General features: G+C 37.0%; 1 pseudogene; it reads left to right on the forward strand.

Moving 5' to 3' along the window:
- The first annotated feature begins 25 nt into the window (after positions 1-25).
- Positions 26-10,339, forward strand: LOC132513716 (thioredoxin-dependent peroxide reductase, mitochondrial-like; annotated as a pseudogene).
- The last annotated feature ends 1,857 nt before the right edge of the window (positions 10,340-12,196 follow it).

Raw genomic sequence — 12,196 nt, forward strand, 5'->3', positions numbered from 1 at the left:
CACAAACTGGGTGTCGGGATTCTGACCTGAGCTGGGGTCTGCGCTTCCAGTGAATGCTGTGGGAGCAAGTGTTGGTGACAGGTTAGTGGATGGCCCTGGCACCAATAAGGGCACTGGTTGGGCAGCCTGGGTGAGCTGGAGCCTACCAGAAAGCTTAGATCCTGTGGCCAAGGCACAGAAGTTGGCGAAGTGGAGCGTGGCAGGCAGCCTTATGACAGCTACTGTCCGGTAAGTTAAATTTGAACACCTGGTGGGAGTCAGTAAGGGAAGATGAGATTGGACACAGTTCCTTATGATTCTTCTTTTGTCCAGGGGGACGTTGAACTGACCAGCATGCCGCTAGAGGTAGGGGTGGGGGAAGCAAGGAACAGGGCCAGTGAAGTGGGAGGATCCTGAGACGCTCCGGTCCTGTTTTGCTGGTCCTCTTTCACTCTCTATTTCCTCCTTATTCTTGTTCTTTCTTTTCCTGTTTACACTTTTTCTTTGCTCCAGAACCTGAATTCTAATGTAAGCAGTTTGGCTCCTGAGCCAGTTCTCTGTTAGCCTTCCTGACAGGTGCAAAGAGCTGTTAAAAATATGGAAAAATGGGCAAAGACTCAGAAGACACTATTTACACACAGGAGCAGTAATCTTTTGAAAAAGTCAATTGCCTTCAATAATAAACACACATGAATAAAACAGGATAGCATATTAAGATTGACAAGAATGGGAAAAGATAGTTTATCCCCAGTGTTGTGCAGGGTTTAGGAAAACTGACACTAAATAACAGTGTTGTTAAGGGTGTAAGTTAGCAAAACAGTTTTGTATTAGGCAATTTGGTTTATGTAACAAATCTGAAAACCTGTTACTCTATGGCCTAGAAATACTATCTGAGGAACTTATCCAACACAATTACTAATAGAAATGTAAACATACTCACACACATACATACAATGTATTCATTAAGCTTTATTTGTAGTAGCAATTAGGGATATCTGGACACTGAATATTTTATGATATTAAGAAATTATTGTTAGTTCTCTATGTGAAAATAGGATCATAGTTATGTTTTAAAAGAATCTTTGTCTTTAGGGATTAATTCAGATATATTTACATATGGAATAATATGATATCTGGGATTTGCCTGAAAATAATTGGTATTGACTAATGGATTAGGGAATAGATGGATTGATAATTACTGAAGTTGGGTGATGGGAACATGGGGGAGTTCATTATTATTATTCTCTCTACTTTTGTATGAGTGTACGGGATTTTCCATAAGTTAAAAAAAAAACTAATTCAAGGTAGAAAATTATGGAAGAGTATTAGTAAATAAAAATCATCTCTAAATCTACTGGATAATTATAACCAGTGTTAAATTTTGGTGTGTGTGTGTGTTGGGGGGGTGGATTGTTGTTCAACATTTGTTCCACTTTCCTGCACTTCAGGAAGAGCATTTAAAAGCACAGATTCAAGTCAGATTGTCTGGGTAAGAATCGCACCTCTGCCAATTACTAGCTGCCTGATGCTGGATAGGGTACTTTAGTCCTCGGAGCCTCAGTTTCCTCATCTATGAAATAATAACGATACTGTGTATTATCAAATCCAATCAATAGTAAGCTACACTATTACGATTTATGCCACTATGGCAGAAAAATCACTTCCAAATAAAATGATGCACATCTTGATTTCAGAGGTGTTAGAACATTAAAAGATATGAATCTTAGAATTAATGAGATATTGTGGTGTCTACCTTATAGGGTTTTTGTGACAAGTAAATAAGTTTAAAAGTGTAAAGTGTGTGGCACATGAGTACTCACTAAATATGAGTTATCATTATTACCTCATCACCATCACGATCCTAAGAGTGCTACCTAAGAGTGCTCATGTAGGCATCTTCATGCATTTTTCTCCCATGTGAGCAAGGAGACCAAATTATCGGATCTTGCTTAGGGTTTAATAGCATTACTTCTGGATTGTGGATTTTTTTGTGATATTCTAAATTGATAATGTATGAGAATATACATTGCAGCATGGCTGGTAAAAGAAAAAAAAGTATTTGTAATAGCTTAAGCACTCACAAACAGGTAATTGTCAAATACTTTATGGAGGTATTCACACTGTAATACTATGCAACTTTGAGAAACAGTGAGGGAGGAGCTCAATGTACTGACATGGAAAGATGTCTCTGTTATAATGATTAGTAAAGAAAGCAAATAATTGAATAAAATGTATAGTTTAAGTAGGAAAAAGCTTATGTTATTTATAGATATGTATATATTTGTGTGCGTGTGTGTGTTGTGTGCGTGTGTGTGCGCGCACGTAGATAGATAGATTCCAAACTTTTAAAAATGGCTGCCTCTGAGAGATTCACATTGGGGGAGGTGAAATGAGACTTTCACTTTTTTACATATGCGTTTGGTATTGATTTTTATACTATGTATTACTTTTGTAATTAAAATATAATTTTGAAAAACTCAAGCATGAAATTTTTTTCAGAGTATGTAAATCTATTCACTAAGTTTTTCTCCTACATAAGATTTGTCCTTTTAACATCTTGTCTTAGGTTTGTAACATGAAACTTTTAAGAATGAAATGAGTATATTTTAAAACACTCTGTATTTTGACAAAGGCCACCCTTTACAAATTGTGAAGTTCTTATAGCCAGCACATTATTTCCAGTCCTCACAGATGCTAAACCTGTGCATAATGGCTTCCTATTATGTAAGTATACTATTAATGCAGCAACACATAACTATTGCTTAGCCTAATACTATTAATTACTTATTTCCCTAAACAAGATTTGCCAAGGGATGTTAATAAACATTAAATTGGAATGTTAATAAACATTCCAATTTAATGTTCCTCTCAATTACTTGGAATACAGAGCAATTTCACTCCAGTTAGAGGGTATTATGATGCTTTACAAGTTATGTATGACCCACAGAATATTTTTTAAAAGAGTTCACAGTGAAATTTGGATTTCCTACATTCTGATTACCTTAGGTTGATGACTCCAATATAGCTCACAGGTATAGACTTCAAGAGTTTAGGTTGGTAGAAGGTCTTTTCCTAGTGGTCTGAAGCTGCAAAATGGCTGCAAAGTCACTCTTTCTGCCAGTTCCCCAATCACCCGCCCCACATCAACAGAATTTGTAACTATTTCAAACTTCAGCTTAAACAGTTTGGAATTTCTTTCAGGTGTCAATGTGAATGTAATATATAATTCCAAGATATATTCTAAAATAAGAGTTACCATGATCTATTAGTTTTTGCTAGTTTATACTTTGAGAAGAAACAGCCCCCAAAATTCAATAACTTACAATAACAAAAAAATGTTACTTGTTGGCTTTGGGGTTCTTCTCTATATCATTTTCATTCTAGAATCTAGGTTGGAGGAGCAGCCCTTATCTGATACCAGCTGCTCTTATTATACAATAAGGAGGAATGATAGAACCATGCAAAGATGTCTCTAAGAGCTTAGGCATGGAATGTAAATATCAAACTTGATATCAATAGAGTAGGAAAGTATAATCCTTTCACAGGGAAGGGTAGAAAATAATGTGGAACACTAATGCAATGTGTTGCAAAAGGTATTTGCCAAATAATAATTTTGCAACATACCCAAGCTCCTAAGTATGCATTAATTTATATGAATATATATTCATAATTAAAACCCTCTCAGACAGGGGATCTTACAATACAATATTTTGGGAGGAACGTTATGTTACAAAAGTTCCAATCATATGAATTTTGGCTATAAATTTCATGGACATACCTACATGTATGTGTGTGTATGTCTTTTGTTTCTGTCATGTTTTACTTATGCAAAAACAAGATTGTGTAATAACATATTACTCTGCAACAGGATATCATGGCCATCCCTGTGTCATGATTGCAATTGCATATATGTGTGTGTATTTCAGATCAGTTAATTTGATGCAGTTCATAAGTTTGGCTTGTGCAGAAATATCTTTTCAAAAACTTTTTTTTGAAATAACATGTTTTAGTTCTTAATGTACGAAACTAATATCTCTTCATTGTAGGAAATTTGAGTATATATGTGGTTTTGTAATAGAGAGAGGAAAACATTTTAAAAGGAATATACTATGGTTGCTTTGTCTTCTATAGTGAGTGTCATAACTCATACCAGTGTGTGGAAGTAAGTGTGTTTATTGATCTCTTCCTCCCTAAGAGAATACTGGGGAAAAGGAGAATCATGATATTAAACATATTAAACATTTAAGGCCTCTGCTGGTTCTTTTGTGCTTCTAAAGTGTGGTCCACTGTTTAGCAGAGCCCATTAATTAGTCTGTGTAGAAGAAGGTGCAGAGCCTAACTTAAGATAGATGTGGGGCAGTAGTGATGTGAGTACATGTTGTATGTGTGGTGGGTGATGCCTAAGGGAAAGGTGCCTAGAAAGAGGGGACGCAAAACATCTAGAAGCGATGAATGGGGCCATGGAAGAAGGTGCAAGAATGGAGCCTACAGAAGTGGACAAGTGAAAAATTGCTGCTGGTAGAATTGTTGGACAGCATTTAGGTTGTAAATGTTCAGTGTTAAGTTGTTTCCCATGTCTTGTTGTGACTTAATTCCACTCCACTCTGCTTCTCAGACCTTCAGTGATGTGTGGATTCATACAAATATCTTGTGTGTGTGATTCTTAAGTGGGCGTATCATGAAACCACCCGGTCACCTGCAAGTAAATTAAAACAGTGATGAGTCAGCATTTTTAATTTTATCATATTGCCATAGAATAAAAAGATTGATGGGTGAGTGATCACTGTGCATTAATTTCCAGTCCATGAACTGGTCTGATAAAGCAGTAGAAACTAGCTTTGAATTCTTGCTTCATTACACTGTCATCCCAGTATACAGGATACATTTTTGTGTCCAACAAATATTTCTAATTTCGTTTAAATTTGTGGTCTTTTGAGGAGGAAGTAGGCTAGGGAAGTGAGGGGTGAGAGAAGACAAGTTCTGATGAGAGTGCTAGAGTATGTGCTGTTGGTAAGGATAATTACCAAACTATTACTGGAGGAGAGAAAGGGAGAGGCAGTCAGAAGAATGAATAGGGAGAAAGGAATTAAATTTTAGACCGTTTTTTCTTAGTGAGAACTCTTCATACAGATGAAGAATATCCAATAGCTGGAATGATGCAGTTTTGGAGGATCTAAAAATGGTGATGACTTCTACCGACTTAGAAAGGCAGTTCTGTGGTGGACCATGACCCCAAGCTTCCTTGATGAGACCACTGCCTGGATAATCAGGTGAGTAATCATAAACGAACCAGCTTTCCGTTTATGGTAGTATATTTGAATCTATAGAATATCTTCTGTGACACTTATGGAAGGTCCAGAAAATATAAAATCTAATGTAAGAATCCCCTTTCCCTGCTAGGATGACCAGCTTCACCAGTTTGTCTAGGCTTTCCTGGTTTTAGACTTGCATTCCAGGAATTCTCTCAGTCCTAGGCAAAAGAGGGATGGTCACTCTGCTCCAAACCCCTCTCTCCTGCCATCCCCACCCTTTCCCATCCCCTCCACTGACTCAATTTCTCAAACCTTAGCATTGTCTTCTCCCTCTGCAAGGACCCTATTATCCAAAAAAAAAACAATGAAAATGAAAGTGCTCTGATGACATCATAAACAAGGAAGGTATTGGATTTTTTTTTATCCTTAAAATAAACTTTTCTTTAAAAAAATATTTAGAAAAAGTTAGCAAAGAAGTGTGCCAGAATATTAAGAAATGACTGAGTGGTGTAATTGTGAATTTTTTACTTCTTTACACGTCTTTATTTTTCAAAATTTACTCAAAACAGATTATGACACTTATATTTACCAGATTTAAGCAAGTATAAAAACTAAAAATAAAAAAAAAACACTGGGTTTGGTTTCCAAGTTAATGTTAAAGTATCTTTCAAAGTTGTCTTTAAATCTATTTTTAAGTATAAGCATACTTAAGCAGACTTAAGCATGTCTTATATGGTCCAGGAAACAATGTGAGCTTCTGGGAAGATAGAAGATTCCATTTAATTTACTTAACATTTTTGACTGTCTATTCTGTTCCAATTATTGTATCAGGTGATAACTGATATATATGGTCTTTGGAATATTTTTATCTTTAATTTATTTAAATAATAAGAATGTGTTTAATGATAGGCATATGTTCTTGATAATTATAATGCTAAATAAGGACCCAAATAATATGTATATATTTATATTATCTTCTTCTGTGTAAATTTTTCAGTTTATACAGAACCCTGCATACAGTTTGATTCCATTTTTATAAAACATTATGTGTATATCTGTAGGTGGAAAACCTATAAGAAGAAAATGAAAGGAAATATCCCAAAATGATAACAATGGTTAACTTGGAATGGTTTAGTTATTTATTTCATTTGTTTTTACCAATAATTCATTTTTTACAATTTTTATATAAACTTTAAATTTTAGAACAGTTTTAGATTTACAGAAGTATTACAAAGATGGTACAAAGTGTCCCTGTATACCTTGTACCCAGTTTTCCCTATTATTAGCATCTTACATTCATATGATACATTTGCCCCACTTAATGAACCAATGCTGATATATTATTATTAACTAAACTCTATACTTTCTTCAGATTTCCTCACTTTTTTCCTAATATCTTCTCTCTTCGAGGATCCCATCTAGAATACCACATTACATTTAACAGTCATGTCTCCTTAAGCTCCTCTTGGCTGTGACAGTTTTCAGACTTTCCCTGTTTTTGATAAACTTGGCAGTTTTCAGGAGTACTGGTCGGGCCTTTTGTAGAATTTCCCTCAGTTGTGATTTACCTGATGATTTTGTCATAAATAGACCGAGGGAGTGCATTTGTTTGGAGAAAGAAAACAGAATACTTTTTAAATAATATCAAGGGTACATACTATCAACATGACTTACCATTATTGATGTTGACTTTGATCATTTGGGATGAATAGTGTTTGTCAGGTCTGTCCACTGTGAAGTTACTGTTTTTCTTTAGGAAGAAAAATCACTATATATAGCCTTCACTTACAGAGTAGAGAGTTATACTCCCACTTCTTGAGGGCTAAGTAGTACATAAATTATTTGGAATTCTTTTTTAAGGGAGATTCATCTCCTTCATTTGTTTTTAGTCAGTTATTAATATCAGTTTGGATTCATGGATAACTATTTCATGTTTTGTGTAATAGTCCAATACTGCATTATTCATTTATTTGTTCAAATTTTTCCAGCTTTGGCCATTCAGAGCTTTTTCAATTGGCTCCTGTGCCCCTTTGACATACTGCCATCAAAGTTTTGAGCAATCCATTACTTTCAGGCACATCAAGGAGGAGGAGTATGGGCTGCACATAATAACTTTCATCCAAAGAGTGGAGTACGGAACAGGAGAAAAAAGAGGAAATACATTGTGGAGAAATCTGAGAAACACTAATTAGCTTTGTAATAAAGGTCAATATCAACAGTGACACCATGTTAATAGTATGTACCTTTGATGTGATGTAATGAAAATGGAATTCAACTTCTTTGGTCTTCCTCACCAAAACATATTATCCCACTCTAGTCATAAGAAAAAAAATCATTAGACACATACAGAGTTATTCTGCAACATCCTACAATATGCCTGACTAATACTCCTTGAAACTATTAAAGTCACCAGAAACATTATAAGTCCGAGAAACTGTCAAAACAAAGAGGAGCCTAAGGAGACATGATAACTAGAAGTAATGTGATATTCAGTGTAGGTTCTTGACAGAGAAAAATGATATTGGGGAAAAACTGAGGAAATCTGAGTAAAGTGTCTATTTCACTTAATAACACTCTATCAATTTTAGTTCATTAAGTGTAACAAATGTGCTGTAATAATATGGAAAATTGATGTGGAGGTTATGGGAACTGTCTCTACTATATTTGCAAATTTTATATAAATTAAATATATCCTGAAATGAAAACATTTATAAGCTAATCAATTGGGCATATTTTTGGGGTCTTTTTCTGAAGTCTCTCTTCTAATCCATTGATTTATGCATATATCCCTCCAACAATACCACAGTCTTGATTATTGTTGCAATGTACTAAACTTTTTAAAACTGCATTAACATTGGTTTATAATATTATATGTTTTATGTGTACAACATTATATTTCAACTTCTGTGTGCATATAGTGTGCTTACCACCAAAGGGTTAGTTTTAATCTTTCACCATACTGTTGACCCCCTTTACCCATTTTGACCTTTTCTATCCATTACTCTCTGGCAGCCAATTTGTTCTCTGTATCTGTATGTTTCTTTTTGCTTGGTTTGTTCATTTATTATGTTTTACTTTTAGAGTTTTTTAATTCCACATTTGTGAAATCATATGGTATTTGTCTTTCTCCATCTGACTTATTTCACTTAGCATAATAACCTCAAATTCCATCCATGTCTTCACAAATGGCAAGACTTCATCTTCTTTAACGACTGAGTAGTACTCCATTATAAATATATACCATATCTTCTTTATACATTCACCTATGGATGAACACTTAGGTTGTTTCCATATCTTGACTATTAAAAATAATGTGATGAACATAGGCGTGCATATATCATATTGAACTAGTGTTCTTGTATTCTTTGGATAAATAAAGAGAAGTGGGGGTGCTGTGCACCCTGAAGATGGCGGCCGTGGCGGGAAGGTTGCTCCGGACTTCGCTTGTCCGACAAGTGAGTGCCATTCCTTGGGGCATTTCTGCCTCTGCAGCCCTTAGGCCTGCTGCTTCTCGAAGAACGTGCTTGACAAATGCACTGTGGTCTGGCTCTGCTCAAGCAAAATTCGCCTTTAGCACCAGTTCCTCATGCCATGCCCCTGCCGTCACCCAGCATGCGCCCGATTTTAAGGGTACAGCTGTTGTCAATGGAGAGTTCAAAGAAATAAGCCTTGATGACTTTAAGGGGAAATATTTAGTGCTCTTCTTCTATCCTTTGGATTTCACCTTTGTGTGACCTACAGAAATTATTGCTTTCAGTGACAAAGCCAATGAATTTCATGATGTGAACTGTGAAGTCGTTGCAGTGTCAGTGGATTCCCACTTCACCCACCTGGCCTGGATAAACACACCAAGGCAGAATGGCGGTTTGGGCCACATGCACATCACACTCTTGTCAGATTTGACTAAACAGATTTCCCGAGACTACGGTGTGCTGTTAGAAGGTCCCGGCCTTGCACTACGAGGTCTCTTCATAATTGACCCCAACGGAGTCATCAAGCATTTGAGCGTCAATGATCTCCCAGTGGGCCGAAGCGTGGAAGAGACCCTCAGCTTGGTGAAGGCATTCCAGTTTGTAGAAACCCATGGAGAAGTCTGCCCAGCCAACTGGACACCAGATTCTCCTACAATCAAGCCCCATCCGACTGCTTCCAAAGAATATTTTGAGAAGGTAAATCAGTAGACCATCCCACGTGCACCTGCAGCTTCCCACACCAGAAAAGAACCACAGCTGGAACTCACTTTTAGCATTTCAAAGATTATTATTTATAGAAGGCAAAAAAACAATTATGCTTGTATTCGTAAATATTACTCTAAATGTTTTGTTTTTGTAACATTGGCCAAGGCTTTTAAAATGTGGTTAGTTACTAATGCAAGGAGTCCTTTATTAGCAGTGTATGGATGGATGGCTAGTTGCTATAGAATGTGCAGTTCCCCTATTTCTTGGATCATGTCTTCAAAGGGAAAAGGAAACAACTCTTCTTTATCAGCCTTACTTGAACCTTTGTGTACACTAGCGTAGTGTGACAGGCATCAAAAGCTTCTGATCAAGGGTCCTGAAATTTTCTTCTTGAGTTTCTTTGTATTAAACTGAATTTTCTTTTAAGATCATAGTTTTAAGTTGTTAGCATCAATTGTCTAATTTAACACTTGCAGGACTTCCCTGGTGGTCCAGTGGTTAATACTCTGTGCTCGCAATGCAGGGGGCATGGGTTCGATCCCTGGTCAGGGAACTAAGATCCCACATACCATGCAGTGTGGCCAGGAAAAGAAAACAAAACAAAACACTTGCAATGAATGTGTATGTGATTGAAGCAGATGTGAATCATGTTTTTTAAAAAACCACCTACAGTGGCCAAGTGACTTAACTGACCATGCATGTTCCCCAGTCCTGAGATTTATACTTTATATGATTATTTTACTTATTTTGTTAGCTGACTTAGTGCCTACATACATTTCTAATATTTATTGGGCATAATTATAAAGGATAATTATTGAATCCAGGGATTGCATTTTGAATTATTCATGCATTTGAATCATTGTAATTATTTTATTTCCTGAAGTGTTCAATGTAAAAAAATATAAAAATAAACATTTTAAAATACTTGCCAAAAAAAATAAATAAATAAATAAAGAGAAGTGGAATACCTGGACCATATGGTACTTTTACTCTTAAAATTTTGAGGATTCTCCACACTGTTTTTCATAATCGCTGAACCAATTTACATTTCCATCAACAGTGGATGAGGGTTACATTTGCTTGGATTCTCTACACTGTTTTTCATAATTGCTGAAACAATTTTCATTTCCATCAAAAGTGTATGAGGGTTACCTTTGCTCCACAACTTCTCCAATGCTTGTTGTTTCTTGTCTTTTTGATAACAGCCGTTCACACAGCATGAGGTGATAACTCATTGGTTTTGATTTGCATTTCCTTAATAATTAGTGATGTTGAAATTTTCAAGTGCCTGTTGGCCACATGTATGTCTTCTTTGAGAAAATGTCTACACAACTGTTTTGTTCATATATTGATTGATTGATTGATTGATTGATTTGGGCTGTGTTGGGTCTTCATTGCTGCCTGCAGGCTTTCTCTAGTTGGGGCGAGTGGGGGCCACTCTTCGTTGCAGTGATCAGGGTTCTCATTGCAGTGGCTTTTCTTGTTGCAGAGCACAGGTGCTAGGTGCATGGGCTTCAGTACTTGCAGCACGCGGGCTCAGCACTTGTGGCTCATGCACTCTAGAGCGCAGGCTCAGTAGTTGTGGTGTACGGGTTTTGTTGCTCCGTGGCATGTGGGATCTTCCCAGACCAGAGATAGAACCCGTGTCCCCTGCATTGGCACTCCCGTTGTGGAGCACAGGCTCCGGACACACAGGCTCAGTGGCCATGGCTCATGGGCGCAGCCACTCCACGGCATGTGGGATCTTCCCGGACTGGGGCACGAACCTGTGTCCGCTGCATTGGCAGGCGGACTCTCAACCACTGCGCCACCAGGGAAGCCCGGCAGGTGGATTCTTAACTTCTGCGCCACCAGGGATGTCCTTCTTTCTTTCCTTCTTCCTTCCTTCCATCCTCCTTCCTTTCATTCTTTCTCTCTCTCTTTTTTTTAAACATCTTTTGTGGAGTATAATTGCTTTACAACGTTGTGCTAGTTTCTGCTGTATAACAAAGTGAAAGTGAAGCAGCTATATGTATACATACATCCCTATATCCCCTCCTTCTTGCATCTTCCTCCCATCCTCCCTATCCCACCCCTCTAGGTGGTCACAAAACACCCAGCTGATCTTCCTGTGCTATGCAGCTGCTTCCCACTAGCTATCTATTTTACATTTGGTAGTGTACATATATAAATGCTGCTCTCTCACTTCATCTCAGCTTACACTTCACCATCCCTGTATCCTCAAGACAATTCTCTATGTCTGCGTCTTTATTACTGTCCTGCCCATAGGTTCACCAAAGCCACTTTTTCTTTAGATTCCAAATATATGTGTTAGCATATCATATTTGTTTTTCTCTTTCTGACTTACTTCACTCTGTATGACAGACTCTAGATCCATCCACCTCACTACAAATAACTCAATTTCGCTTCTCTTTATGGCTGAATAATATTCCATTCTATATATGTGCCACATCTTCTTTATCCAGTCATTTGTCAATGGACACTTAGCTTGCTTCCATGTTCTGGCTATTGTAAATAGTGCTGCAATGAATATTGTGGTACATGACACTTTTTGAATTATGGGTTTCTCAGGGTATATGCCCAGTAGTGGAATTGATGGGTCATATATGGTAGTTCTATTTTTAGTTTTTTAAGGAACCTCCATACTGTTCTCCATAGTGTCTGTATCAATTTATATTCCCACCAACACTGCAAGAGGGTTCCCTTTTCTCCACACCCTCTCCAGCATTTATTGTTTCTAGATTTCTTGATGATGGCCATTCTGACTGGTGTGAAGTGATAACTAAT

This window comes from Lagenorhynchus albirostris, chromosome X (assembly GCF_949774975.1).
Source record: "Lagenorhynchus albirostris chromosome X, mLagAlb1.1, whole genome shotgun sequence".
Classification (NCBI taxonomy): Eukaryota; Metazoa; Chordata; class Mammalia; order Artiodactyla; family Delphinidae; genus Lagenorhynchus; species Lagenorhynchus albirostris.